At 42.7% G+C, this 23,986-nt stretch overlaps 1 long non-coding RNA gene across 6 annotated transcripts in view; it reads right to left on the reverse strand.

Moving 5' to 3' along the window:
* Positions 1-23,986, reverse strand: part of LOC100576868 — a 130,927-nt gene that overhangs the window by 60,742 nt on the left and 46,199 nt on the right. The window contains exon 1 of one of the 6 annotated variants that reach the window (XR_003304824.1): positions 15,019-16,080. The exons of 4 other annotated variants lie outside the window; for them this stretch is intronic. This is a non-coding gene — a long non-coding RNA (uncharacterized LOC100576868). Of the gene's footprint in view, positions 1-15,018; positions 16,081-23,986 lie in introns of those variants that run through there. One more of the 6 variants, XR_003304825.1, reaches the window with a different exon arrangement.

Here is a 23,986-nt window from a genome sequence, read left to right on the forward strand (position 1 = left end):
CAAGGTTATTGCAGATATATCGCGTTAATACGTTATTATGTTTTCCATTAACATTGTATAAAATTTACGAGCAATGCAATTGAAAAATAAATATTTTTCTTACTTTTTCTTTCCTTTTTCCTTTTTCCTTTTCTTTTCCACGATTACTGCCTCTTGCCACGCTAAAAATAATTACTAGACTTCTCTCCGGATGTTTATGGGTTTATTTGATGAAATTTAAACATTGTAAAATGTAGAGAAAGAGAGAGAGAGTATACGCGATATTCGAAGAATAAGGAAATCTCTCTGTTTGAATTTCTATTTATAAGCTTTTTATTTTATAGAAACTTTTATAATAATTACAAGGTTTAATCGTAAAATAAATAACATTCGTCTACGAATAAATATCATTTAACGCAAATTACCTTGATTAAATACACATTCTCATCCAATATCCATTTATCGAATCAAAATCTTTCTCATCATTAATTATAAAAAAAGAATGATCATATCACCCAATTCGATCATTTGTTTCACGCCAATCCTTGAAGGGATACACAACTCGAAGAAGAAGAAGAAGCTCGAAGCTCATTAGGTAACGAATCGTGGATATTGTGACGCGGCCACGAGAGAAATTACATCTTTGTTTCGATTCGGGGAATTTGGAGGGATGGCTCGCGGCGAGGACTCGGCAATTTCGTTTTTCCACGTTTCTCTGTGGTGGAGAGGAGGAGGCGGCTTCGTGGCAACGCTTTTTGCTACGCCTCTCTTCTTCTACGAGGGGAAGAGACGAAGGGTGCGCGTAAAAATCGCCTCGGGCGCATCGAGGATACGATTCGAGGATAATTCGAAATTTTTACTTTGATACGCGCAAGCGTGTACGATGTGCACGTCAACTGGGAATGAAAAGTTTGGGAACCATGCACGGGATTTTACACGGTTTTTCTTGCGACGCGCAATGTTGAACCTTGCGGGATTGAATTAATTTTACGAGTCATCGCGAGTTGTACGAGAGGTAGGTAATTGGGTTTGGGGCCAACAACTGTGGAACAGAAGTGAAAATTTCGAGAGGGAATTTGGTAAAAAAAAATTGGATAATACGTTAAATGGAAATCAGTGAATTGAACACGTAATTTATATTTCGAACAACACGTTTCCATAGCTCCTTGGCTAGATCTCTCTTAGAAAGTAGCGGGAAAGCATAAATTTGCATCGTCTTGAAATGAATTAAATTAATTAATTAACGGAACCGATAAATTTAGAAATTGATAAATCCTTCGTTTCGATATATCCGGTAAATCCAATCTTCCAAAATCCCTTCCTCTTAAATCAATCCTTGCGCCTCTGAAATCGAAACGAGCAGAGTTTAGAAACTCAACGGTTTCAAGAGTCCGTCAACATTGGTGGCAGGCCGATAAGACTCACCGTACAGAGTGCAACGATTAGCTTACTCACTGTTCCAAGCCTCTCGGCAGAGCAACGAGACAATCGGTGTAACGTCGGCAACCGATTCGATCGCATAATAACCGCATAAATTTCAACGTCCCCGCTCTCTCGTTCCTTCTCCGCTTCTTATACATGGTCGTGGTCACGCGAACTCGCAGCAAAAGGCACGCGAGGGGATCGGTTGGATGGAAAATTTCTAAGGGAATCGTTGCTTCGATTGCCCCCCGAAAACGGGCAACCGAGTTTGACGCAATGCACGATCGATCGATCGATCGATCGATCGGTTATACGTGGCATTCCACGGAATCCGGGGATCGGTGTGCTTGGAATATAATATGTAACCGTGGCGTAGTTAGCCGAGCGAGAGGCGAGGAGGGAGGAGAGTTGCAGCAGCAGCAGCAAGAAACCGCTGCCATTCCTGAATCAGAGCCGTACGGTAGCCGCACGTCCCGACAGCTTGATTAATAGCCTTAATTAAGATATTTAATTGCTTTTATTTTTATTTGTGGCCGGTACGGAACGGCGACACGAGGGTGAGATCGAACGGGAAGGAGGGAGAATCGAGGCAACAATCGAAAGTGGGCGCACGAGAGAAACGAACGGAAGAAGAAGAAGAAGAGAAACGATCTTCGAACCGAGGGATCGAAATCGGTGATGAATCGTGTCGTGAAGACGATATTCGATTACAGATTACTCTCGATCGAATTAAATCTCGTCGAGGATTATTTTCGAATTTTATATCGCGGCGACCTCGATATACTCTTTTTTGGCCTTCCCCCCCTTCGGTGTGTCCAACAAGCGTTGTGCTGGCACGTTGCGCGGGGGAGGGGTGTGTGTCTTGAAAAGGGAGCAGGCAGGGGACGGCGTGATAAACCGTCGGCCCATTGTCGGGCCACCGGTGGCAGACAATACGGGCAATCACGTATGAAGGAATCGGTGATTGTTTCGTTTTCGTCTCTGCCACCATCGTCGTCTGGCGGCAGAGAGGGTTGTTAGGTTAGGCGGCCCGCAAAACCGTCACGGAAGCGGACTCGCCACTTCGTCCTCCTCCTCCTCCTCCTCCTCTGTGTATGTACGTACGGCAACAGATATATACATATGTGTGTATATATACGAATCGACGGACACGGATGGACGGATACGGTTTTCTCGATGCGCGACTCTGTGTGTGGAGGAGGCTGGGAGAGAGAGAGAGAGAGAGAGAGAGAGAGAGAGAGAGAGAGAGAGAGAGAGAGAGAGAGAGAGAGAGAGAGAGAGAGAGAGAAGGGGGTGGTGGAACTCTGAGAATGGAACAATCAGGCTAGAATCAAGCGGCCGCTTGTTCCATATGCGGGGAATGTATCTCTCTCCGCTCCGTCTCTCTCCTCCAAGTGGACGAACAATACGAGCCCGCGACAATTATTGCAATTACTCTGCCCGAAACTCGAGAGCAGAGAGCGCGGCAAGGATACGTTAAGTCGCGGCCATTTCCATGCAAATGCCCACTCGCGAGATTCCAACGCTCCTCTCCTCCTCCTCCTCCTCCTCCTTTTGCCTCGGCTCCGCGTGTATGCACGTCATGTGTAACACGTATTTCGACAAACTTGCGCCGTTCCCGACGGGGTCTTTGTCTTAGTAGCGGGGAATATATGCAAATTAATCCGATGTGGATGGATACGGCCCAAGGTTTTGAATGATGGTGGTGGAGGAGAGAAGGAAGGAGGATTTTGGAAGTTTGTTCCTTGCTGTTTGACGTGTTCGAAAAGAGATTGAAATTGTCGTTGCGACAGTTGTGTATTAATATAATACTGAATAATACTTATATTCAATGTAATTCAACGAGTAATTTCAATTTTGTAATGATATTGAAATTAAGAATCAGAAATCTAAAAGATCGAAGAAAATATTTCGTACATTTTTACTGCTGCATTTTCGAAATGCAAAAAGAAAGAAAGAAAGTTCGAAAATATGCAGGAGCAATCGTGAAAACATAAATAAAATGAGGCTCAACCCTTGAAATCAAACCGGTGAAAAGAGAGAAAACCCGGTGGGGGAAGAAGCACGGTGTGGAACGATTCGACAAACAACGAATCGCAAAATGGAGAAAGAGGCATGACCGAGTTCGAAAAAAAAAAAAAAAGAAAGAAAAGAAAAGAGACTTGGCAGCGATCGGCGAGCAAATGAACGCGCTCGTTCGCGCCATTCCCTCTCTAAGCCACCGTTTGTAGCCGCGAATACCATTGTCGAGCCTCGACATCATCCACCCTGGTCGAGAGCGAAGGGTCACGATGAGCAGAGGAGGCGAACGCTCTTTTTCTTCCCCCTCCCCTCCCTTTTTTATTTTATTTTACGCGGCGCGTAATCTCGGCGCGAGCGCACGAGAGAAGAGAACGAGGCTCGCGACGTCGACGACGACGACGAAAACGATGGCAAATGACAACGGACAAAGGGAAGAAAAAAGAGCGTGGCCAGACAAAGAAACAAATTTCTAAAGAGGACGTAGTCGTTGTCGTCGTCGTCGTTGCTGCTGCCGTTTCGTCGCAACGTTGTACGCACGCGATCGCGACTAACGATGGTTAGGCCGTGGAGGGACGGAGAGGAAGATGCAAGAATACGCGCGAGAGAAAGAGAGAGAAAAAGTCACAAAGGGCGTTGCACGTATCGCGCATATAAATGACAATGCCGGCTGCCTGATGAAGTGTCGTGTCTGTGCTTCTCACTTGTCCCCCCCTCCCCCAACGACAACCCCGTGAGACTTTGTCGCGTCGTCGAAGGGGTGTGGTGCAGCTTCTCATCTCGTCGCCTCGCCCTCACACCTCGACACGCCGAGGGTGGCTGCCACGCCGACCCTCCACGACCACGGGTTATTGTTGCGGTTTGCCAAGAGAGAGGGAAGCCCTCCGACGACGGAGTTAATTGGGCGACGATTGTGCCGCCGCCGCCGTTGCTTTTCCTTTCTCTCCTCCGTGATACACGCGCGCGTTGACCTCTCGCGCCGACACGACCCTGACCGAGCAGGGGAACAAAGGTTGCGCGGATAGCGCTTCCTTCGAGAAATCACGAAGGTGTACGCGTACAATATATATATAGCGAGTTAAGGTCGATGGTTAAAGATTGTTAATTTTCGTCAGTTGGGATTTTTAGGTTTGAATGTTGATTAAAACGAGTTTGTGTGAAACGGCAATTCGAAGATAGGAATAAATTTTAAATAAAGTGTTCGCTTTATGCCAATAATATTACATATATTCGCGATCATTTTATGTTAAGAATGTTTTCGAGGTAAATATAGAGGATTTACGTAATATTTTTTTTTTTTTTACGCGTCAAGATAAAGAGAAGATCGTTACCTGCCTAATTGATATACATTAGGTAACGCTATTGAACGAAGGAGAAAGAAATATGCTCGTTTCAAAACAAAGCTTCGTTTTTCCTATTGTATTCCGATTTAATTGGTATAATCTCGTGATTAAAGAACGCTATTGCTCCAGCAGTCGAAACTCCTACGCATTGTCCTTAGAGCTGTTACAAACAGTGACGTAACGCCATTAGCAATGCTTCTTTTGTGCCTGATCGACCAACTCCGATGGAAATAACGCTTCTATTTTTTTCCTTTCCTTTCCTTTTTTTTTACGATTAAGAGAATGATATGGCTACGGCACACAGAAATGAAATGATAGAGAAAAAGGAGAATGAAATGTTCGAGATCGTAATTAAGATAATTTTTTTGAAGCGGCGATTACTCGGTCGATAGAGTTTCACGTTTTTTTCCCCGGGAGGGGGGCGCGTTAGAAAAGACGAGGACGGAAGGGAAATGGAATTGAATTTTTCTGTTCTGCAACGGAACTCCTATTACGGCCCATTCAAATCGGCGATAACGGTGGGCCAATAGTTACGTCACGCCGATCAATACTATTGCGAAGCCCTTTCATTGATTTCACCCGTAATTGCATTTACTTGGGCGTTTTCGCCCAGAAACCTAGTGACATTGACGTTCACCTTCGGGCTATTCATCTCATCGCCCACCACGCGGCTCCTGCCACCCCTCTAAGTGAAGTCAATGAAACTGACCTTTCTCATGTAAATGCGGCGTGATTGGCAGCGCGTGTCCCGTCACCGGAGAATTAAAGCTTTAAAGATAAACGAGACGTGAACCGCATGTAGCATTCCCCGCCCCGGGGAAAAAAAGAGCGACGGTGATGGAATTTTTTTCCTCGCATCAAATGGATTAAACGAGATTTTCTTTTTTTCTTTTTTATAATTAAATTAAGCGAGATATTTGATAGAAGTTATTTAATCTTTAATCAATTATAATATATTCCCTCGAATATAGGCGAGAGTTAATTTTTAAGTCGTGTAGAAATGAACGTGGAAATGATTTTACATCGCGAAGAAGGAAAATTTTTTAATTTTTACAAATGTAAAAATGATCGATCATTCGTCATATCTCGGTATTATTTTAATCGAGATGATTGAATACACTTGAGGAAATTAAGATATATCAATAAGTTGAATGATATATGAAGTTTCGTTAAGTGTGTTTTAAATTTCTGCGATATTACATTAAACGTGTCACAATAAACTTTGCGTGCGGATAAATAAAAACGCGAAAGAATTGATAAAATTTATACGTATAATTGATACGATTATCAATTTATCTATCTATATGAACGCAAAAAAAAAAGAAAAAAAAAAAGAAACGTTAAAAGGAGTTGCACACGCGCTAATAAATTTTCCAATTTAATGCTCGATATTTATACTTATATTATCTGGTTATTAATTCGAAAAACATATTTTCACATCATTTCTACACGTAATAAGATTATTAACGAGGTGTAAATAATAAAAAAAAAATTGTAATTTAATTAACTAGAAAAAAAGAAATTAAACTTTTCAGATAAATGGAAAGCGATGTTAAGAAATTTAATTTAATCATTACTAGATTCTTTCTGCAATAAATGTTTCGTATGCAACTTAAAAAAAAAAAAAAAAAAAAAAGAAATAGCTATAAATTTTCTACTCTATAGTGTGAAATTGTTATCAAGTCGGACAGCTGAAATTCGCATTATGCCTCGTTCGCCGTTAATGAAACCAATTATTAAAAATTCTTCGTCGATTAAGATTTAAAAAACATCGCTACATCGCACGGAATAATTAATTTAAAATTAATTACCCTTCGAATCGGTGGCAAGCGAACGTTAGCGAACGAGCGAACGAGAGCGGTGAAAGCATCGGTGGTCCGATTTTTCTGCGTATTTCGCCAAACGAGCAGGAAGCAATTTCAACGGGGAAATCGTTGATATAATTCCATCAGGAAAAATAATAATGCGAGACAGCCCTGAAACCGTCCGAAACCGGTAATCGCACAAAACGGCCGGTCGCTGCATTTCCGTAGATTCCTTAATTGCGTTTCGCATTATTCCGTTCAACGGCAAATTCAATTTGATCCGTACCGTCCTCCTTAATTATTTCAATTACAAAACCAACACGAGCAACCCCGAAATTACGCAATTAACGATAAGACAAAAATGCGCGAGTTTTTCCAACGATTTGTCTTCATTAAACGGACGTCGTACACGAGTTTTATTAACTTGCGAAAAAAAAAGAAGAAGAAGAAGAAGAAAGAGAAGGAATAAAATATCGAGAGAGAGAGAGAAAGAGAGAAAAACAAACAGAGATCGAGAAAAGATACGAATCGCTAGATATCGTTCCACGTTATTCGTTTCAGCACAATGCAATTAATCACGGTTATTCGCGCATTTGCATACACCTGATAAAAATCAGACGGATACGGTTTGCCCGGTGAAAGAACGGCCTATTATCGCCGGACACCTGTCCTCTCGATACGTAACGCGATCAAAAATTCAAACTTCCGAGAGAAAGAGTATTCTTACGTCCAGAGAACGAGCCGTATATCCACAGGATCATACGTTTCGTGTGCACGCTTATATTTAATATATATATATATACTTGCACGTACACACTCGTGGCCGTGGTACACGCGCGTACGAAGGATCGCACACAAGTATGCGCAGCAGAGGGCCGATAATACCTGCGCGGCACGCAACCAGCACACGGACACCGTCCGACGACTGCGCATTGTTCTCCGGGGAGGCGCTCCCGCTAATTGCGCATTGTATACCATTGTTGCTCTCCGCCGGTTAACTCCTATCGACCTGCTATCTTTATATAAAGTAACACAAAACAACGTAATTAATTACCAGTCTTGCAGCCATTGTTAGACGATAAATAACGCGCGGCGGGGCCTACGTCCAATTAAAATATTCAGCAAGACAAACAACAATGGGACGATACTCGGCCGTACACTCCGCTCGGCCGCCGTTTCCTCTTACGGGGAGAGGGAGGGAGAGGAGGAGGAGGAGGAGGAGGAGGGAGGGCGATCTTGCCGTATACTTGTCTCCTTTTTCTTGCCTCCCTTTTTTCTGCCAGTGATCGTGTACGATTCCGCTGTTGCGCGGCTAGATAACGTTCGTCTGTGCAGTCTTTTGATGCTATGTGGATTAATGCGGGCGAAGAGGAAGAGACGAAGAGAAGGCACGAGAAGTAAAAGTGAGTGAGTCGAAGAATATTTTTAGCTTTGCGAGGATAGATATATATATATTGTACGATTTATAAATTTTTTTAAATTTCGTTAAATTCAAAAGTGATCTGCTCGAATGATGAATAGAGGCAACCGTGGTCTATAAAGCGCTAATTATACATCATCATCCTAGACTGCGGTGATATTTAATTAACGAGATCCTGAATAGTTTCCTTTCCAATTATTGTTTCCGAGCTCGGATTGATCTTATCGTGAAAAACAAAACTCTAATGATGAATAAATAACGGCAAATGAGAGTGTATAAACCCGCGCTACTATTTGTTAGATGAATAGTAGAATTTCTTTCGCCTTTCCAGTTTAATTAATTCCAAGAAGTAGTTCCTTACATAAACAACGCGATTATAAACACCATTCATACAGAAATCAATGCCTCTAATTCAACTTTTCACTTTTCTTCTCTTCTCTTCTCTTCTCCTTTTTTGTAACAAATTAGACTAAACTAGACAAAAACGATTTTCTTAACTTTATAATACACGCGATTTATAATAACACGAATTATACACAGTTCCGGTTACGATGGAAAAAGTTTAATTCTTGGCAATCTCAACTTTTCCGATCGAGGCCTGTATCGATTGTAAATTACGCGCAATATTTCAATACTGTCACCTGGCGCGCAGTTATTACAACCGACTCTAATACTCATTCGAGCCGATTAAAAAAAAAAAAAAATCGTAATAACTTAATGTATAATAATAACACGCAATCTGGAATACTTTAGACTCGACATAAATCCAACTCGAACCGCTTCGACCACCCTGTATACCTTATCTCGTTGCACAGTCGAAGCGGCATCGGCCGCAGGCGATCGCAGAAGACCGCTTCTGGTCACTGACGATCGGCAACCGTGTTTCGCGGAATACGCGCACAAAGCGGACAGTAGGGAGAGGAGGCCGACGATCCGAGATAGAAGAGATCGTTACGCGTGACTCGTGGAAAGCAATCGAACGGCCATTGTGTCCCGAATGGATACGAGTGCGACTGTGCAGCAACGTATCGTAATTTAAATTGCCGAGAACACGGGGAGGAAAAGGGAAAGAGGGGGCAGCAGCGCACGCTGATCTATGGAAGAAATGGAAGAAACAGGAGAGAGAGAGAGAGAAATATAGAGATAGGAGAGTTGAAAACGTATCCTATCTCCAACGACCGATCACGGTGGCTATTTAATAATAATCGGTTGCCGGCCACCGATTCCTTCCACCAAGTCTATCCGAATGGACACTTTTCTCCGCGATATTCCCGCGTTCTAGACGTCTTGATTACAGGTTACCCGCCACTTTCTAATGCATCGCTGCAATACTTTTCTTTCTTTTCTTTCCTTTTTTCTTTTTTCGTTTCGCGAAAAGTGAAATCGGCCACACCGATTCGAACGCTCGTGTTTGTTGACGGACATCTCGAATTCTACTCTTCGCCCGTTTCTTCCGGCTACGGTTCTTCTCAAGGTAGCGCGCAGGTAGCCACGCGTCCGTCTCTCGAAAGTGACGGCGATATTTCACAAGTGACTGATGACCCGGAGGAGCGGCACAGTGGAACGGAAATCACGATCTAACCGAACGACGGCGGCGACGACGACGACGACGCGACACGTTGGCTCGGTGGTCCGTTCGTAAGTGAGCTTTCGTGGACGCGCTCGAAGTGGACGATGACAAATGCTCGGGCTCCCGAGCAGTCCGGACCGTGCAGTCGCATTTTTTCCTCCCTCCCTCCCCCTCCCCCGCCAGAAAGACGAATAGAGGTGGCCCTCGGGCGGACTTAATGGCCGTCTAATTTGCCTCGATGACAGTGAGAAAGTAATTCGGAACACGGGCTTCGAATTCCTCCAACGCTTTCGCGTTGCCGTATTAGCATACTCGACCGGCCGAGCTCCTCTCTCTCTCTCTCTCCCGATTTTTCCTTTATCAGGAATAAAGGATGGCGGAGTCGCAGGGCAGAGTAATTGCGCGCAATCGTTCACGCTTGCCGTTGTGCCGCGGCAATTCGTTCGTAAACCGGCCAGGGAGAAGAATCTGGTGGCGAGTTGAGAACCGAGGGAGGAAACGATTCCATCTAGTGTACGCGAGATAGGACGGGTAGTTTCGTTAGTTTCATCCCCGTGCTTCGACTTATCAGCGAGAGATTGCCTCGGCAAGGAAACAAGACGTCGCTGCATTCTCGCACGCTCTAACGACGCGGCTCTCTTTCGAGGGAGGGGGAGGAGGGAGAAGGAGAGAAAGAGGGAAGAAAGGAGTGGCCGTTCGAATATGCACACGTACGCGTTAGAAGAAGGTGAGACGGATAATGGTAAATCCATTGTGCAACGCTCGCTTTTAACGTAACTCTCTGTCTCTCCACGCGTGATATAAATACGCAAATAAAACTCTTCCTCATCTGCCAGCTCCTCGCCCGGCCAGCTTCTTCCTATCCGCTCCTGTTCCACGCATCGGTCCTGCTTCGTCCCCTTTCTCCTTTTCGCTCTTTCCTCCTTCTCAGCTCAGCCTCCAGTTTCGCTCGATTTCTTCCCTGCGTCCTTCTATCTCTTACTCCTCCTCCTCTCTATCTCTCTCTCTCTCTCTCTCTCTCTCCTTGGCCCTTTCAACCGTTCTCCGTTCGTCTTCGGCGGCCGACCGCGTTATTTATTGCCAGCAGCGCAACGGCCGCAAAACTTAAACCCCGTACACTTTCTGCGTGGCGGTTTTTACACCGTGCATTACAATGCGCGCGCATGTACGCATTATACTGTCCGCGTGATTCATTACCGGCCGATCCTCCCGGCTGCTTAAGAAAATACGGAAACTATAATTGCGCGAGACTTATGATGCCCCGGCTGTACGCCATGGCGACCGGCCACTCTCGCTTCGCTTCGCCAACGAATGAGCGGATAAACCGATGGAGAGGAGAGAGAGAGAGAGAGGGAGGGAGGGAGAGAAATGAGGTTCGTATAGGCAGAGAGCGTTTATGATCGCCGAGAAACTTCGCGAGATCATATCGCCGGATCTCTTCATCCGTGGAGCCCCGTTCCCTCCATTGAGTCGTCCATTGTCGTTGATCGTGACAGTGCGTAATCGTTGCTGTTTTATTGGCGGTTGTAAAGTAATCAGTCGGCTGGAATGTTTAGTATTTAATCCCGTGGACGATGATGTATATACAGGTGTATATACGATTCCACGAGGCGCGTGTATACGAGTGTATGTGTGTGTGTGTGTGTATAGGCACGAGTGTATAGGGTATTGGTATGCTCGCGTGAACGTTTATAGACGATGGTATTTCGTAGGAAAGTTCCTGTTGCCACGGAGGATACTCGTTTGGACGGGAAACGGTGATTATAGATAAATGTGAGTTTAATGGCCGCAATAATTGCGGTTAAACGTAGCCTGTTATTACTGGCAGAAGAACGTATTTCGGCGCGACAGAAAGAACGGCTGCGCGTCGAGCCGCGTCTTTTATCTTTATATGGGTTGATGATTGCACTTTTTTTCCCCTCTTTTTTATCTTTATTTTTATCTTTATTTCGCTTTTTTCTCCTTTCCTTTCTTGCCCTTTCTTTCCTTCCTTCCCTTTTGTTCGTCCCTTCTTCTTTCCACTTCTTCCTCTCGAACGAGGAAGAAACGGAGAGTCTATCGATCGAGTTCACGTGGGAAAGAATGCTCGAGCTTGGAATGAATCGTGATCGTCGATCTTTTTCGAACGGCCCAAGTATCGGCAATCCAATTTCGTTTCAATAGTGGTATCTTTGGTGATCGACAGAAGGAAACCGACGACTCGTATGATCGTTATTCCCGATAATGAAGAGCGTTAATGAAGCAAACGCTTGCGAAAAACGTTCACGATCCTAGCTGGACACGAACCTATCCCTCGAACCATCTTTCACTACTACTTCGGTTTCGTGATTTCTCGAAGAATCAATTTCTGCAGAAAATGGGAATATACGATAGAAAATCGAAAACTTCATTTTAACTATTATCTCTCTCTCTCTCCCTCTCTCTCTTCCAAAAACGAATTCGCATCTCGACGCGAATATTATTATCCGGAACGAGATATTAAGAATATTCAGAGATTCATCGAGCAATTACGCGACAGATGTTGGGCCACAGTCCCTCGAACGTTACGCACGAGTACATACTTTCCTCTTACCACCACGTATCTCTACATCTATTAATCAAACTCTTACGACACGCATCCTCGTTTACAATACTCTACAAGTATCGAATTAAATTCCTTAAAAATCCAAGGAACTGGAAGCTGGACGGGCAGGGCGGGGGAAGGCATGGCGCTCGCGGGCCACGGTGGCGACATAACCTCATCTGGCCACGATCTAGCCTGCGGATAAGTCGTAAGCAAGCTGAGAGAGAGAGAGAAAGAGAGATCTCTGCTCTGTTACGTGGCCACACGCACACGCACGCGCACGCGTATCTGTCCGTCCAATTCTTTCTTTCCCCTCTTTCTGCCTCTCCCTTGCCCCATTACCCCTCTCTCTCTCTCTCTCTCTCTTCCCTGCCCTTTCTTTCTCCGGCGCACCATACCATTCGTCCACTCGAGTCATCAGCATTGCAGTCAGGTGCCGCTACTTGCACAACCTGATGGATTCCATCTCGGGAGCCGGATGGAGGAGACCACGGGCCTGGAACGGTTTCTATTTTCTGCCATCCCGGTGCGTTGGACCGATTTCATCGGGCCGGCCTCTAAGCCTATGTCGATTTATAGTATCGTGGCCCATTAGAGATAATTGTTGGGGCAATGGCTCGAGGAGCGGGGCATGGACCAAGGATCCAAGTTTTTCCAACTGTGTGTTCCATAGCAGCGCCGATCCAAACGCGCTGTGTCGCCCGTTTCTTGCACACGCGCGCGCGTCTTATGGATCGTGGATATGCGCACAGCTTTGCTTTATTACGTGCGAAATTTTTCCTCCACCCGTTATGCGCCACGGTTAGGCGCCGGTGCCTAACCGGGCACGATAATGCTCGGAATTCCACCTCTCTCACCGCGATTGAACTATTAAAATGATTCGAGTTTTAACAGACTTTCGTTTCATCGATGCTTTTTTGCGTTCGCTCGAGAGAGAAGAGAGAAGTATTCGGGGAGGAGAGTCTTTTTATCTCTCGAGGATTGAGATGAAGCTTACGTCGATCGGAAGAGCGGATTAAGCGTTTTGAGATAGAGATAGTTATCGGGGAAAAAAGAATTTCCACGGATAAGAGAAGTATTCATAAATTAAAAACGGTGGAGGGGAGGATATTAGATTCAGTTTTTCAAGGAAAAACTGGAAATCAGGAGTTGGAGATACAAGAGATACTGGTTTACACACGTGAGTTATTTTACGATTCACTAATAATCGTAATATTTAATTTTTTTCCCTCCCTTCCTCCACCATTTGTCAATTTTATTGTGAAAAAGATACATAGAAAGAAAAAAAGAGTATTTTTATATCCATTAATTTAAAATTGAAACTATTCAAACGACTTTAATCGAGGTGATCGTTGAAACGAGGTGTTGATTCATTAGAACGCGAAATCGAGTTCCCGGAGCGTATTAATCGATCAGCCGAAACGTCACGACGACACTCTGTTGCCTCCTCTTTCACATCTTCCGCATTTGTTAAACGTAATAGAACGTCATAAAATCGTCTCGATGACTAATTACCCACTTCCCCCTGTCCGTAATTCGTTTTTACCAAGATAGTAATGCTAATCGAGAAATGTTGTATTCGTTGAAAAAGGCGGAAGATGACGCGAAAGTGGACGTTCGAAGAAACTTTTTCCAAAAATCTATTTCGTTTCGATTATCGATGAATTCTCTTCTATATTGAAACTACAGATTGTCGATTAAGTATAAATTCTCAAGTATATATAACAGTTAATAACGAATACAAAAATTTAAAACGATTTGGAAAAATTTTAAAACAAAATTTACGAATCCTATTCGAGATAACACGGAACGAGATCGTGGTAAAAACGCTCGGCTATCGATCTTACGCAATTTATCGTGCGTGTTTAACTCGTACGCGGCTTATTAATCGTACGATTCGTTTTTCCGAGATTCCGTTCCAAACACGAGCAAAGAAACGTTTGTAATTCATTTTTTCCCCCCCAAGTCTCGTGGCATTCGTATAAATTCCGAACGTAATTTAGATAATTTTCTCATTTAATAGGTTAATGACAGGGGAAAAAGAACCGTCGAAATGTTTCTTGGGAGATGAACGAGATGAATGAAAATTTTATTTTATAACGGGAGCGAGCGAGAAAAGAAATTTCCTTATCCCGATAATTTTGAAAATTCCAGATATTTTTTCGAAGCATTCTTCGCGTTTAACTCGAGAAAAAGATGGAAAGAAATTTTCAATTCTTTTTCATCTCTGTATTGAAAAATGCTAATAACAGAATCCTGAATTGAAGAAAACTTTTTTTTAATCCTTCGCGAACACGTAAGAACAAATCGCCTTATACAGGATATCCAGAGAGAGGTAAACAAGTAAGATGGACGACGAGATTGATGCGATGGTAGGAAGAAAGAATAAGAGGCGATCGTAAAACAGGATTTCTTATTAACGTACCGCGTTGCGTGCGCCTCTTTTATCGCGATCATCGATGCGTTCTCGTTAATTCCAGGGAAATTGTATCGACCGAATCAATGAACGATAACGATAACGCGTTACGACTTCCCGTTAATCACATTTGAAATCGAGCCAGTATATCCTTAAGATTCTTCTACAACATACATACATACATACATCGCAAAGCGTACATTTCAATTTTGAATTTCTAAGAAAAATATTCACGATTCGAACGATTTTCTCTCAAGAAATATTATATTCTTTTCGAAAGGATATACTCTCGAGTATTATTTTTGATTGATTCTTAAAATCTAAATTCTTTCGCTACATATCAGTGTCCCCATCTATCAATCTACGCAACACTTAATCTATTAACAAATTATATTGACACGATTCGATTAAAATACAAATTAAAAATATCAATTAAAAGTAAAAAAGAATATATCGAATAAAGGAAATAGGAATGAATTACCTTATTCAGATGTGAATCGTGTCGATGTCTTCGTTGTACTAAACGCGAGCTCTATTATATTGCGTCGCACAACGGTTCGAAAGGGCGATCAACAAAACAAAGAATGGAAACACGGATCGCGTGCCACCGAATTCGCACGTAAACACACGTAATATTAATCGCACTTTATAAACTCAAACGTAAATTTAATATACACGCGAAACACTTTTTCCACGAGACATTTTCCATTTATTTTATTCTTTTTACGACTAATTATTACCACTGCTCAATCTATATCGAATAAAGGAATGAATTACGTTACACAGATGTAGATCGTGCCGGTGCCTTCGTTGTACTAAACGCGAGCTCTATTATATTGCGTCGCACAACGGTTCGAAAGGGCGATCAACAAAACAAAGAATGGAAACACGGATCGCGTGCCACCGAATTCGCACGTAAACACACGTAATATTAATTTTCCACTTATTTTATTCTTTTTACGACCAATTATTACCACCGCTCAATCTATATCGAATAAAGGAAATAGGAATGAATTACGTTACACAGATGTGGATCGTGTCGATGCCTTCGTTGTACTAAACGCGAGCTCTATTGTATTACGTCGCACAGCGGACGATAAACAAAACAGAATGGAAACACCGTTTAATCTAATTCAATCAGACGTAACACTCTTTCGATTATCGCAATAATATTCGAGTCAATTCGACACCGATTCATTCCCTATTTTCCTCCCGTGTACGAAAGACGATGTTCTCGCACGCGAGCACACACACACATACACAGACATACACGCACGCACGCACGCACTTGGCCATGTGGTCGCAACTTACTACACAACGATTCTCTTAAACTCGGGCCGGTTTACGTTCCGTTCGTGGCAGGCAGCCGCGATGCTTGTAAAGGGGCGACGATTGATTGATATTCCTTCCGCGGTCGTCTTTACCCCCGCACATTTTCACGCAGCTTTGTAACAGGGGCGGGCATCGAAATGTGCCGTCTATTCGGTCGACGAGTGATGCACTCCACGCACTCCCCTCTCCCTCCCCTCTTTCTCCATTCTTCGCGCCCACGTGCACCTCGCAAACACTTCCGCCGTCTTTTCCTTTCTACGCGCGCGATGAAAGAACGAGCTCTCTCTCTCTTTATCTTTCTCTCTGTTCCAACAGAGGCTACAGGAAACAGACACGTCTCTTTTCCAATGTTCCAAACCTGAATTCCTCTCCTCGATCGGATCTGGTTGCTTCTTCTTCTTCTTCTTCCAGATGACGCGTTCTTCCTTCTGTGAGAGATTTAAAATGCGTTTTCTCGAGGTGTGTTTCTTTCTCGAGGTTTCGTAAGTGGCTTCTGGGAGAGGAGGAGAGAGGATGGGTTTTTGTTTTGAAAAGTACGCGTAGCCGTGGGAACGAGAATAGATCGTAATTGATTGGAACGTTGACGGGTCTCTAGTTCGGATCTTTTGTTTACCACTTTGTTTCGAGACGTGTTTTTAGATTGGCCGAGACAATTTGTTTACACCGTAGCTTCCAGGAAACTGAAGTACTGAGAATTTCAGAATTAATAATCGTAGCGGTTACAAATTAACGATAACGTTAACGATCGAATCTTTCGTCGTCGTCGTCCGATTTTTCTCGGGGGCCATTTCCTATACTCGTGTCGTAGAGAGGTTCCCCGCATTAATTACATTGGAAATGATATATCGACTGGAAACTTAGGCGACAGCCAACGGAGAAAGGGTTCATTAAATCGGGTATACGATGGGGAAAAAAAAGCCATAATTGATTCGCGCGTTTCCCGTGATTTATATGATTTACGCGGTTCATTAAGGAAGCGTCAAATAACTTGGCGTGGTGGTTCGAGAACGGCTCTCCAACGATCGAACGGCCAATCTTGCGTCGCTTGAATACCATTCGAGACAGAGAGAAAGAGAGAAAGAGTAAGAGACGTAAAAAGTTTTAAGTTCGTTTTGTCGCGCGAAACGTGTTCCCTCGAACGCTCGTATACACAAGGATTCACATGCAACGGGGCGAACATTGCATCACCGTTCGACTCGCCGCGGCCTTATACGTTTCTTTGCTTCCACTTGCTTCCTACATCTCGTGATAACGTGCTTATAAGGCTCGATCTTCGAGAAACCCGGCCCTGCCTCCTCGTGCTCGACCCGATCCCGAGCACAAAATCAGACGTCGCTTTCCAACCACTCGTCAACCGTTTCGAACGAATTTCTTCAACTTCCCATTTCTTCGATTAAATTAATTTCGGATCAAATTTCGGAAAATAGCGAATTGTTCGTCATCAGATTCAACCAGACTCTAGTTCGAGTCGTTTTTGGTAATTTTTAATAAAGTTAGTTTTAAATTTACAGAAGGATGAAAGATAAAAGAAGATTTTCTTTCAAGCTATTTGCCAATTTTCGATTGCGATTTTAAAATTCGTTAATAATTACATGCTTCGTTATATGACGAAGAATGTTTACATTTTCTCCCGCTTAAGGGATTAAAGTACATTTCCGGTTTTTAATATCTCTTAATTGTTGACTCGCCAATACCGTATTTCTTCGCTAATGAAGCTGCATTCTCCGAGCCCCCCCTTGGTTGTTTCGTATTTAATTGCTGTATAGTTAGCATAACGCGTTTCCGACTTGGAGACATTAGGCCTGTATGTAACGGTTATGTAAACCGTCCCGCCGTTAGATTCAGAACAGTTGAATTGTGCAGTTGTGTAAACGTGCTTACGTTAATCGACAATTTGGTATCTCTTGTTCAAAAGGAAAACCACATCCACGAAGATCATGGAATTCTAATTCGTTCGATAGAATAAGAAGAAAAAAGTAGATTCGATTTCAATCTATCAAAAATAATTCCAATCTTTTTCGATCTAGAATACGACGTATAATGTATGATGAACGGCAAAATGATTGTACACCCGATATTATCGAATTTCCACGCTCGAGGAAAGCGAAAACGGCGAATGACAACGCGGGTTCCACGTTTCGTGGAAGAAACGACGGAAAAACAGTTGGAAGAGGAAGGAAGGACTCGTAAGAGAGCGCGAAAGGATATCTGGCAGACACATTTGTACGGTCGGGCCGTAAAGGCGGTGCTCTAACAGTGGCGCAGCAAAGTAAATGTTATAACAAACAAACCAGTGAGCCAGAGGCCGCGACGCCCCGCTATTTAACATTATTTAGTTTGCTTTGTGGCACGTTTAAACAGTGCCTGCCTACTTTTTCTATGGATATTTGATGTGGCTCGGCCGGCCTCGAACCCGGCTGAATATATACAAACGAGGATCGCGTGTTTGTTTTCTACGAGGCACACTCTGGTGAACCAAGGATGCCCATATATACCATCTACGCGAGTTATGTCAAACGAGCGTGCGTACGCGCACGGATCATCGCCACGGAGGAATTGTGTTTCACTCGCGATTTCGAAATAATAATATAATAATCGTTCTTTGTCGTTATCGTATTTTGCAATCGCATTGTGCGAGAATCGAAGTATTTCCATTACACCATAAGGTAAGATTGTTTGATTAGATATCGATTGTAAGATAATATCGTCACGATATTATATGCCAAGAAGCGAGTGAATTTGAGTTTTCAAACTCGAATAAAATAATAGAGAAATAATTATTGCTTCTAAAATTCTCAATATTCAAGAAACAATTGAAGCCTGATTGATTTTCTCAGTTGGATAAAGTGAAGGGCAAAATTCAACAGTCATTTGGATAATTTATTGACCAATCGTAACGTCAAATGGACGAGTGTGAAAAGCGGATCAAGAGTTTGGTCAAACTCGAATAAAATAATTACTCGTTGCTTCTAAAATTCTCAATATTCAAGAAAGAATTGAAGCCTGATTGATTTTCTCAGATAAAATGAAGGGCAAAATTCAACAATTATTTGGATAATTTATTACCAATCATAACATCAGACGGATCAAAAGCGGATCAAAAGTTTAGTCAAACTCGAATAAAATAATAGGAAAATAATTCATCGTTGCTTGTAAAATATTCAAAAAAGAATTGAAGCCTGATTGATTTTCTAATAAAAGTGAAGGGCAAAATTCAACAATTATTATCGTAACGTCAAACGGGCGAGTGTGAAACGCGGATCAAGAGTTTGGTCAAACTCGAATAAAATAATGGGAAAATAATTACTCATTGCTTCTAAAATATTCAAGAAAGAATTGAAGCCTGATTGATTTTCTCAGTTGGATAAAGTGAAGGATAAAATTCAACAATTATCGTAACGTCAAATGGACGAGTATGAAAAGCGGATCAAAAATGTTATTCATTTTAATAAGTAATCGAAACTTGACGTAACCTTATTCGAAATTTCTAATTTTTTTACAGTTACTTTTCCAACTCTGGCTATATCGGATCGCAGCAGGTATACGAAAAAAAAGAAAAAGAAAGAAAAGAAAATGGCGAGTCGGCGCAGAAACGAGGGGGGGACGTTTTTTCGAAAAACGTTGGCTGGGAAAGCAGCGGCTCTTCCGATTCGAAACGATAGCGATATATTTTTCCCCCGATGTAAAGAACGCGGTTGGCCGTGGCCGGGAGAAGATTTACACGCGTATTAAATTACCCCGCGACTTCGTGACACGCAAAGCGGCCTTTTCTGGGTGGAGCGGCACGACGAGGCGTGTGTTTCGTTGTAAGAGTGCCGCGGCTCGTTGTCCGGGAGAGCATAGAAATCAAGATAGAAAGCTCGTGTATACCTGGAGACGCTGGAGACAAATGGTTGTGACGTACGACGGCGTGGATCCCCCCCCCCTCCTCTCTTTTTCTCTTTCTCTCTTTCTCTCTCTCTCTCCTTTCTCAGACTCTTCGTTTAAATCACACTCGGAATATTTACGATACGGCGTATCACGTTTCAATATATCTTATTGTAGGTGTCGTGGCCCGCATCCCCCTCTATATACAAAAAAAAAAAAAATCACGTTTATGTAACGTGTCATATTCGCCATTTTTTCATCCGCGGAATTATCTCGGTATTAACGGGAAAAAATTTTCATAGTCGTTCACGAGCTCTTGGAAACGGATTTCTTATCGATTAATTTTTAATTCTCAAAATCAAAAATGGTACCGTGTCATATTCGCCATTTTTTTATTTTTCGCGTATCAACGGTGGAATTTTCTTTTTTGGTAATGGAAAAAAATGTTGATAGTTGTTCATTAATTAATTATTAATTTTCAAAAGCAAAAATGGTACCGTGTCATATTTGCCATTTTATTTTCTGAGTATTAACAGTGGAATTAATAATAGGAAAAAATTTTGATCGTTCATTAATTAATTATTAATTCCTAAAATCAAAAATAGTACCGTGTCACATTCGCCATTTTTTTATTTTTCGCATATCAATGGTGGAATTTTCTTAATAATAAAAAAAAAAGATTGATACTCGTTCACAAGTTCTCAGAAACGGATTTTTCATTAATTAATTATTAATTTTCAAAATCAAAAAATGGTATCTACGAGAAAGGAACTCTCTGAAAGTAGTCTTTATTGCGACAAAAAAAAAGTAACGGAGATGATTTTTGTTCCAATACGAGTAACATCAGCAACGATTTTTAATTATATTCATCATTATGATTTTATCTCGGCATACTTAGGCGCTGTACGTTCGATTCGTGTATATAATAAATAAATTTATGCGTTGGATAATTTAGCGAACAAAGCGTAGGCGGATATTAAACTGTCGCTTCTTTCACACGCGTGAAAAGCAACGCGTTGTTAATTGGTACCTCGTGTTTCGCTTAGTAAGAAAAATTATTTATTTCCATTTAATAATACCTGTCAGATATTCGAGCGGAATGAACACCGAGCGGCTAATTTCATTAGACACGAGTAACGATCGTGATAACATCGGATTTGTTATTAACGAGAAAGAGGAAAAAAAAAAGAAAATGGGGCTCTTGTTGCGCAATGAATCTAAATATGGAGGCGGTGTGTCACGATACTTGATGCTGGGCCGAACGGGAAATTAACCTTTTGCGGCGTTTAATTGTACCCCGTTCTTGGATCGCCGCCGCGCCTCTGGATCTGGATCGACAGATTTCTAAAACGTTTCGAACGAGCCAACTCTTTTTCAAAGAGTTTTTTTCAAAAAAACTATTCGCGAATTTCAAATTGATACGATTCGATACGAACAAAAATATTACCATCAATTCCAACTTATTATTTAAGAAAAGAGAGAGAAAAAAAAAAGAAACGCTAATCAATACAAAGATGGAGCTGTTTCCTCGCAGACTCTTTAAATTACCATAAACAAGACGGAAATAACGGACGAGAAAAAATTACCCCCCCCAAGAGGAACGATTTACTTGCGTTTAAAGGCAGAACGTAAATGGGTATTCGAATCGGTTCCGAAAACGTCGAGAAACGAGCATCGACAGGCGAGCGCCCGCGCCTTGTTACGCGGAAAGTCTGTCGGGAAAGGAGAGGACGTCTTCCTCCGAATCGTGGAAGTTGCGAATGGCGGCAAGAAACGGCGTTTGCAGCCGGCGACGTTACGCTGTTCTACCGTAACGGGGTTGCAGTTTCCACAGACAGAGAGAGAGAGAGAGGCCATTCTCGCGTTACGCAAACCCTCATTAGACATCCTATTCTCGAGCCAGATTTAATCGAGTCCGTATGCGCGCTCCGTCGTGTTCCTTTCAATCCCGTAAACGTTATGTTATGGACGTATGATCGGAAAGAATAACGGAAGTAGAAAATTATTACTCCTGTTTTTAATTTAATTTTAAAATCATCGTTGGGAAAGAGAATTTTAAGAAAGCTTAACTTTGCATATTTTCTTTTTGCACGATGAAGTAATATCGTAAATTGGAGATTTGAGAAATTGTTTCGTGAAAATTTTATGGATTAACTTGTGCGTTTCGATTTGATTGAAATCTTAAGATCGATGAAGCAAGAATATTGTTTTATTTACAATTCTTTCCCAGCTATTTATTTCTGATTTTTGAGCAACAAGGAATCCACCTATGTATGCCTCATGTGAGTCAATGAGCACACAGGTAAAACATCGGGGAACAGTTGGTTTGAGTAAAGGAGGGACCTACTTTCTATCGTAGTTAGCCTACTCGCTCGAGTATCCGGCAGCGCCCCGAGCGATACTCTCGCTTCGAGACTCGAACGAGATCCCGATGTTCCGCGTCCATCCGACCAAGCGCTCGTCCTTTCTATGAGATAACTTCGTTAAAGCAAGTAACAATAGTAGCAAACTGTGAATTTCTCTTCTGACAACTCAAATATATTTTCCCTGCCAATCATAATAAATCAATCGCCTAATCCTAAAAACAGATACACTTTTACATAAATTATAAAGATTATAATCTAGTCGTAACAATCTATCGAACGTTCCATCTAATTATCCTGTTTGACGTATAATTGCCGAATTACAGAAGGAGAAAGAGACGACACGGTTTCTCATATCTCACGAATGGAACGAAAAGCTCTCCCGGAGAAGATTAATAGCACGAGCATGGCGCGCGTTCTTTATTTTCCGATTCAACCGCGTGTCAGATGGCAATACGAACGAGTTGCGTAACGGCTTGGCTATCCACGTGGCGGAGATCACCGGATGCCCTTCGTTGGAAACGTTGCCAAGGGTTATCGCGAGTACTTGGTTGACTGAATGGTTAATTGTCGACGAATTGCGGTACACGATCCTCGGCAGCGATACATTGTTGTAGACGAACGATTTGATGCGTGAAAACGAACAATGTGAATATATCCTTTCCTGCGAATTTCTTATCGAACGACCAAGATACTTTTACATTTTCAATGAAGTTGAATGACATTTCTCTTACGATTTCACAACGAAAATGGTACCTTTGAATTATCAGGTTCCATTCAATGCTGATTGAAAAATGTGCAATATTTAATCATATCGCTTAATTATTCCAGCTAACTCTTTTCTCAAGTTTATCATTCGAGTTGAACTAATAATCCCTTCTTATCGCAACGAAAATATTAAATATTAGGGAAGAGAAAGAGAGAGAGAAGAAAACACTCCAATCATTCACACTCTGAATTATATCATTGGAAAATAAAATCCATTACAATACCGGTACAGGCCAAGTACTGAGACTAAGGAAAACGACATTCCACCGTTCCGCGCAATTTCCACTATTAATTAAAAGCTAAACACCTTGCGATTAACGCCTCGCCTCGGTTACTGGCTCCAGACGAGAGAGAGAGAGAGAGAGGCGGCAGCGTAAATCGAATCGTTTCCACCTGCTCGGAGCGGAGATCGTAAAGAAAGGGAGATCGGCGGCGAGGGGAATCGTTGGGGATCGCGAAACGGAGCCACGCTCCTCCCCCCTCGCCTCGCCGTTCAACAACCGGATCGTTCGTCGTTGGCCGAAGTTAATCCAGTTGACGAAACCCGATCCACGGCGTTCCATTTACCAACCCAACACCGACAATCGATTACGCCAACACATCCACAAATTTCAGAATCGGTCGCGTGTCCGCGCCGATCTACCTGTTTTTCTGGTTCGTGTTTCGTTCACTTTCCCCCTCCCTCTCCCGTTCCACTCGGCACGGTTAACGTACCTGCTGCTCTGCTCACGCGTCGTGAACACGCTTCGTCTCCGCGTGGAATTCGCGAGGTATCAACGTGTACCAGGTACGTAGGAACGCGTCACCTACTCGAGGGGATAATAATCGCGGGATGTGGGTGAGCACGGAGGTGTAAATAGGGTTTTTAAGATCGACGCGAACGAAGTTCCATTTGTTCCAACGCGAACGTATATTATACGCGCACGTACACGTTTCTTTCGCTTGTTGTTTATCCGCGTGATACATCCGGGGGATTAAGGGGGATTAAATTTATCAATGGAGCGTGGCAGAGTTACGATCCTCCGTTTGCTTGTTCGAGATTAATTATGTAATACTCGAACGGCGGAAAATCGGCGTCGAGCAATCCTTTCACCCCTGATATCTAAAATGCTCTTGCGT

This window comes from Apis mellifera, linkage group LG6 (genome assembly GCF_003254395.2).
Source record: "Apis mellifera strain DH4 linkage group LG6, Amel_HAv3.1, whole genome shotgun sequence".
NCBI lineage: Eukaryota > Metazoa > Arthropoda > Insecta > Hymenoptera > Apidae > Apis > Apis mellifera.